Below are 7952 nucleotides of genomic sequence, written 5' to 3'. Positions count from 1 at the left end.
GATCATTTCATCATTTACATACAATCGTATTACCAAATAAAAAAAAAAAAATGTTCAATAGTATAAATAATTCTGCTGTCGACTATTACCATGTGTGTTTTGTTGTGTGCGTGTGTGTGGGTGTGTCAGTGTATAGTAAGTAGATACATGTATACACCGTAAATATGTTTAAGTGTCTTGCTATACTGATGTTTGTATCTTATGCACAGGCCGTGCATGTGTCATTCTTGAATGAAGAAGGGAAAAGCACATGAGAGCACAAAGAGTCCCCCGTTGTCCCTCGCCATCTCCCCTCCCCCTTTTTTGACAAGACACCATAATAGGAAGGGCGAATGCACCGAAAAAACCCCAAAACAAAACAAAAAACTTCCCACAATTCGCTAGGTATTCGACGCACACTTTCCATGAATGAATACATGCACCGTCAACACTTTATTTGATACATGAGTATTATTGTTCTAACCGTGTTAATTTTATTTTCAATAAAATTTTATGAAGATAAATCAGTCGCACACAAAAACAAGAAAATTTCACCCGTTAATCTGCGTTTATTTCGAAGGAAAGACGGGGAACCACGGCATCTCTTCAAGACAAATATAGAATTATTCGACTTTTAAAGACTATATCGTGAGATAAAAATCAACAGGAAAAGATGAGAAAGGACAACGAGGCAAAATGTACTTTGTGGATGTCATGTGCCATTTCTGCCGCTAGGCGGCCGATATCCTTGCAAATTCAGCGTTAACTGTCCTCGCTTTGCTATTTGATTAAGAACAATTATCATAATTATTCACGATTACAGTAGACAGATGTACTGGTTACAGTTAGTTATTCCGAATGTTCTTTAGTCCGAATGTTCGTTATTCCGAAGGTTCGTTATTCCGAAGATTCGTTATTCTGAAGGTCCGTTAATCCGAAAATGTGATAAGGTTTGTTATTCCGAAGGTTCATTAACCCGAAAATGAAATAAGGTTCGTTAATCCGAAAATGAAACAAAGCTCGTTATTCCGAAGGGTCGTTACGGACCCTATTTCATTTTCTGATCAACGGACCTTCGGAATAACGAACCCTGTTTCATTTTCGGATAAACGAGCCTTCGGAATAGCGAACCCCATTTCATTTTCGGATTAACGAACATAATTCGGAATAACAAATCTTCGGAATAACGCCACAAATGTTCGGATTAACAAACCCTTTTTCATTTTCGGATTAACGAACCAGGCTAGGTATAGGGAATTTTTTATGTTTCGGAGTAACGAATCTTCGGAATAACGAACCTTCAGAATAACGAACCTTCGGAATAACGAACAGCACCCGATGTACTTCGCTTTAAGACTTTGCGAGTTAAAGCTGTAGTATTGGCAGAGGTGATCGACTCCAAAATAGTACTATTCACTGAGGAGAGCATGCAGCCCCGAAGTGAATAGTACTTTTGGAGGCACCGAGGCCCATAGTTTTGACTAGAAACTTGAAATTAGGCATGCAGAGTACTAGTATGTTGTTTAGATCAAAAATTTAAAGTGAAGAAGGGGAAAACATGAGGCGAGAAGTCGTGTGGTGGATACGATAATGGAGGGATGATACAGTGACCGTACGAAACAGGACGCGAATTCTTGAAATAGTTATAAATACATGAAATCACGTGGAGATCTTTCAACCAGTCAAAATCTGATATATTTATATACAATGTGTACTTATAATTATCATATTTATGTACTGAATCCTGACTGATGAAAATGATTGGTCAAAGCCTTTCTGAGCAAGTATTTAGTTTCAATCAAAGAGTGTAGAAGCTGGCCCTTTATATACCTTTGGTTTCAACAGTGCCCATTGCCCATGGAATACTAGTAGTTGAAGTAGGACACTGTGCGCTGTTTTTGTTTTTGTTTTGATTTGTTTTGTTTTGTTGTGTTTTGTTTTGTTTTTGTATTACTATAAAAGTTTCATTTGGGACTCTGACCACGCCTTTTGGCAGCCACATGCTAGTACACTTAGTACGTCATAATATCACTGGCCAATAGCGTGCGCCAAAGTTAGTCTGATCGACGTTGTCGGCCCCCCGGCGCGCGGCGGCTTGACTGAAATCCCTCTGTTTACCGGTCACGGTGTGTGTGTGTTCGTTCGACCGTGTTTTCACGTTAGGGCGATGATTCGAGGTTACTTACGTGTTTTCAATCAGAGAGCTCCAGAAAGCGGATCACGTTGGTTGCCTTTTCTTCCTGCAAGGAAACTTTCGAACACATTCAACATGACGGTCATTGTCAAAGTGATTTATTGGTAAGTGCCTCAGTGCCAGCCTGTGCAGGTATGACGAATGCTTATGCTATGCCTATATGACGAACTCTGGCTTCCTGCCAGCACAGTTGTGTACCTGGTATTAATACATGTATTTTCTTTACATACCAGTACGCTTCGTACAACGTGGCCCGGCGGAGCGGAGCTTGGGTACCACTACCAGTATACTGTTTATTTTACCAGGAGATGGGAAGAGATATTCACAGTCATAGTGCATATAAATTTACATATCACATACCGGTTACAAGCCCGAACGCGTCGGGCTTGTCGCAGTCGAGCGGTATGCAGGGTGTCCGTAATGAGAAACCGTTCGAGAATGGTCTAGCTAGTCTACTTGTACTAAGTTACTAAGTTGTAGCAAAGCCAAAGATCCTATACCCTTGTACACATAAACTTCATGAGTGTAGGCCTAACTAAAAAGTACATTAGAAAATGAAGCGTGAAATAGAGCGTTGGGAATACGGTAACCTTCAAGATAGCCCGACCAACGCTGCCAGTACGGCAGTAGTTGTGTTGTGTAGGGTGTGGTCCGACTGCTACCAGCCCGCGCGCCTCGGGGTTAGGTGTGGTCCGAAGTGTGGGTGTTTACATACTGATACTGGTACATTGTAGTGCCTTGGTAATAATCTAGTATGGTGTAGTATCAAGGATTGTATAGTTTTGGATGAGACCTAATTTCAGGTTTGAAACATTTTTTGGTGAGATAGTTTTGAAATGGCTGAGATATCCAAAACAGAGTGATTCTAATAAAGTGTGGGACCCACCTTTTATTACGATCGCTTTGCTTTACATTGCTTTTGGATGCTTCAGTCATTCCAAACCCCGATTTTCATCAAATAAACTTTGAATTCCTCTTAAAATGGTATGCTCTGTACTATCTCATAAGTGTTTTCTTGGGTATCCCAATTCTCATCTCCACCAGTACTGTACCATCCCTTTAAAGTGCCCAAAACAATTCAATACGTACAACAAGCAACAAAATAAGCACAGATCAAAAGTTAGCAACATGCAGTGATCTTTTGATTGTGTGTGTGCATTTTTATTGTCTCACAGGAATGTTATCAAAAATAGTGTGGAAGGCTCGATTCATGACAAAGTGACTTCTGTCAGGATCCCATCCTTTTGAATGTAACGCACCTGAGTTATAAGTTTCTGCTCTTTGAAAGACACATATTCAGTGGAATTGACAAAATCGTGTTCAACCCTTGAGACACAGTTGCATACAACTGCAGTAAATACATTTTCACCCATGAACTCACTCTGATAAAATCTGATTGATTCTCTCATCCACTTACATGTATGCCTCATTTCTTTCTTTCCCTTGACAGCGGTGGATGAGGGTACCTCCCCAAGGTAAATCATGACTTCATCTTCAATCAAGATTTTATTGCATAGCTATCTAGAAGTTTTGCTTCATGCATGTCATTTTTCTTTCTTAAGAGAATGACAATTTTGTGTAAGAAGTAATACTAGCAAATAATACAAATATGAACCATTACAAGAATTAGTCTCAGAAATTTGAGATATCTTTTGATGCTACTTGTTATGGTAAAAAAGGTTGTGAAATAGGATGAGAATTCTTCAAATGGTATTATTGTTTATGTGTCTTTATGTCAGTTGTGAATTTTGTCATTTTAAATCATTATGGTGTATTCTCACTGACCATATCTACCTTGAAATACCATTAGAGAAGGCAGTTAGCAGTTGATTTAGTGGACAGTAAGTTGTTGTTTTTTTAACTGCTGGTGATGAAAACTGTGCAAAAAGAGATCTCCCCTATACATGTAAGGTACATGTAAGGTCAACCTTGCCAAAGTCAAATAAGAAGGAACCAGAGAAAATTGTCTGACTTAGTAAATGTGAATTTTTACTTAAAGGAAATTATAAGCACATTTAGATGCATATCCAGGGTAGAATATTTCTTTGTCTTATTGTTTTTTTTTTAATTGTCTTTTCTTTTCTTTTTTGTGCAGATTGACTTTAGCGAGGTTGACTGCGTATTTTGCTCCATGACAAAATGCATGTTTTTTAATTTGAAAAATCCCACCTTGAAATGCCTTGAAATTTGGGCAACTATTATTTTAACGTATACATGACATGTAGAATAGTGTATTCTATTGATATTCCATTGTCAGAAAAATTAGAGTTGCATAACATCAGTCTGGCTTTGATATTGCAGGGGAATGTGCTTTTAACGTTTTATCTTTATTGATCTATGCAAGACGTTAAAAACAGCTAGTGTTTGACCCAATCCCATCCCCTGTAACATCTAAATACTGCACTTTTTATTGTTAAAATTCATACTATATCAGATATTTAAAGAAAATATTTTCATGTTGTATTGTACATTTTCACCATGCAGTATAAACAGTTGGCCTCACAACTGAAAAATGAATTTGGGGCCGATGTGGATGTGGTGAGTAAATGAAGATTTTTACAGCCTTACAGGTCTAAGTATCTTTAATAAGAGCATTTTCCGACCCGACTCATAATTGAAGTGAAATATACAATGAGGTGAACTGATGCAATAAGTAAATAAATGTAATATTACAGTGACTCATTGTTATATTATATGTTTCAGCCCCAAGCAAAATGCTAGATGATCAAAAGAGTTTCAGTTCACTGTCGCTGAAATAGATAATACGGAGCCTTTGTTAAATTTGTGTTATAATTGATTGAAAAGTCTTTTGAGAATATTGTTCCTCAGTTTGTCCATTGTGTGAGCAGAATTTCATAACAGATTTTGCACTGATTTTTACTTTGTATGCTCTATTACTGTGAAAATGGAAATTCTGGCATTATTGATACTTTGCTCAGTTGTGCTCAAGGAATTTTGAATGTTTTCCAATTTGATACAGTGTACTAAATGTTAACATATCACTAATGATATAATTATTGTTCATTCTTGTAAACAATAGAGAGTACAGTTGGATAGACAAAATACAGATACATGTTTGATATTTTTGTTGTTGCTCTTGAGTTACATTATGCAAAATATGCAAAAACTTTGCGAAAATCCTTTTCAAGATCTATTTAACAGGCTGCACTCTAACCCATTTTTCCTACCAGTAGTACTGGTCTTGTTGTACTGTTTGTTGTTTTGTTGTTGTTTTTTCAACTGGCCTCAACAATGTAATTACTGTTATTTTACCTGTTATGCCTGACCAGCAAATTTAGCAGTTTCTTAAAAGTTGCTGGTCTGACAGTGAATTTTACCGGTCTGTGAAGATCGGACCAGTGCCTGAGTTGTATATAATATAGTCATTTGTGAGGCAAAATAACATCATCAGAGACTCCAACTCTCCCGCTTTCGACGGGAGATCTCCTGCCGAAAGCCCATTTTTGCAAAATCTCCCGTTTTCCCACTTGAGATTTAATTTCTCCCACCCTGGCTCTGTGTCTCCTGCTTGAAACGATTTCTTACTTAGTGTCATTGTATTTTGAAAAATAAGCCCGAGATAGCACAAGAGAGCATACTCTCGAACCCTAGAGCTTCCAGGGCCCTTAAGTGGGCCCTGGACCCCGGCCGCAAGGAACTTTGCACTTCGCGGTCGTGATGAGGGCTTTGCGCACATCAAGTTAGAGTCTCCCGTTTGCTAGGGGTTTCAGGCGGGAGAATCTCCAGATCAGAAGGTGCTTGGGGTTGGAGTCTCTGCGTCATTTATATTATTTCCTATTACTCGTCTAAAATCTATTATTTACCTTATTTAATTGGTTGCTGCTGTTGTTGAAGCTAATGTTTGAATTTTGGGTACGGATGGAAGACCTAAGTAACTTTTGATTCAAGTGAAAGTTGACAGATATCAAGATACCACAGGATGATATCTAAGTGACGGTGGGAATGAATGTGGTCCTGTATGGAAACAAAAATGAAATGGCATCATATTTAGAAGTGTCTGTGATGGTGGTATGGTAGTGTATCATGGAAGTCACCATTCACCAGTCACCATTTTCATCATTTCTTTTTCACTGAAGTTTACACCACCTAAACTTCTTACTCAAACACTGTGTGTAATACATATCCCTCAGGCAAAGATCGCTTCATAAATGTCTTTATACAGATTTCTTTCTTGATACACTGTAATTACAATCCAAGGCCACACAAACAAGTTTGCTCCAGGCCTGTGTGGAAGGTAGCCCTAGCAACCCAGGTCAAGGTTTTCCTCTTTTTTATGTCTGTGGAGGGAGACAAAAGATTACTCGTGCAGAAATTTGCAAGTCACGAACAAACCAAGCTGCAAACAATGACATTGCACTTGCCGCTCTATCAATTCTGTGAATAATATATGTGTTGTTGTTAGCAGTAGATAATGTTGCTAGTCTGCCTGGAAGACTCAGTTGCATTGTTTGTGGGTACAAAGTCTTTGAATCCAAGGTGATTTCTTTTGTTAAAATTATTTACCTGGTACATGATTCCTACATTTCTCATTATGTTAGTTTGTTCTTTGTTTGCTTATTAATGCTGTGTATTTCCATGATTCAGATTCGTCAGTCAAGTGATATTACAATTCAGTGTCATACTGTATCTTAATGATTATCACTTCAGTATGTCAGCATAGCAAACACATTTGCATCACAAACTACGATTTTAAAAAACAAAACTTGATGTACAGTATATCAAATCATAGCTGCAGAAAGATACACGTGTATATTTATTCATTTATTCTTATTTATTCATTTATTTATTCTTATTTATTCATTTATTTACTAACTTATTTAGTTATATAATTAGTTATTGTTTGTATTTATGCTGCAATGGATTCTATGTATAAATTTGCATGTCTATGAAAATCAGTTTATGTTTGTGTGTGAATCTGGAAGAAATGCTCAGTTACTAGAGATTCTGTGCATGTTGAAGCTGTGCACTAATTCATCAGCACAGACACTACTAGTGTACAAATGGTCTTGGAGTTATCCATGCCAGCTCTATGAAAAGTTTTAGACAGAAATCGACCATGAAGCTAGAACTTATATTGTTCCAGTTATGTATTGTACATTAATGTATCTGTGAATCATGCACTGAGTAAAGGGGTTGCGGTTGACAAGCAGTCCATGCAATTGCCAGGGCAGCTGATGTTGACTTGGGACATGTCAAGGTTTACAAGTGATGGATTCTGTAGCCTGTGTTCTGTGAATTTTTTGTTTGATGTGTATAGTGTGTGGATACCCCACTTACTCATAAATGGCAACATCAGGCACAACAATCAGAATCTGGGGAAATATGTTTATGCGTATACATTGTACATATACATATGTTTTCTCAAAAAAGCATGTACATGTACTTGAAGAAGTTTTCTATTTACTTTTACTGTTAAAATGGTAACAAAACAGTGCAGATGAAAATCTCTTCAATCAGAGTCTTGTTGAAATTTATTGCATCATGAAGTTTTGCACCAATATAATCCCCTAGAAAGCAGCTGAATGCTATTACAGCATGCAATGTAATGATTGCAATTATATTTTCTGACATTTCTTGAATGGCAATTGGTCTTTTGTACCCATGTATTCAGACTACTCCAAGGACTTATCTATAGCTGAGCTTCATGTATTTCAATTCCATAAACATTTTTACTTGCTCCGCATTTCTAGAGTGGAGAAGGGACCCCAGAGGTGACGGGGAAACTGGAGGTGTTTGTCAATGGCACACTTGTCCACTC

General features: G+C 37.6%; 1 long non-coding RNA gene across 1 annotated transcript; it reads left to right on the top strand.

Moving 5' to 3' along the window:
• The first annotated feature begins 2121 nt into the window (after nt 1-2121).
• Nucleotides 2122-7952, top strand: LOC139743189 (uncharacterized). The gene is made up of 4 exons (XR_011711743.1): nt 2122-2277; nt 3624-3648; nt 4658-4711; nt 7885-7952. It is a non-coding gene; the product is annotated as an uncharacterized lncRNA (long non-coding RNA).

This window comes from Diadema antillarum, unplaced genomic scaffold (assembly GCF_040938485.1).
Source record: "Diadema antillarum isolate AM-2024a unplaced genomic scaffold, OU_Dant_1.0 seq00001056_RagTag, whole genome shotgun sequence".
NCBI classification, from domain to species: Eukaryota; Metazoa; Echinodermata; class Echinoidea; order Diadematoida; family Diadematidae; genus Diadema; species Diadema antillarum.
Note: the sequence above shows the minus strand (reverse complement) of the source record. Positions and strands in the feature narration are given on the sequence as shown.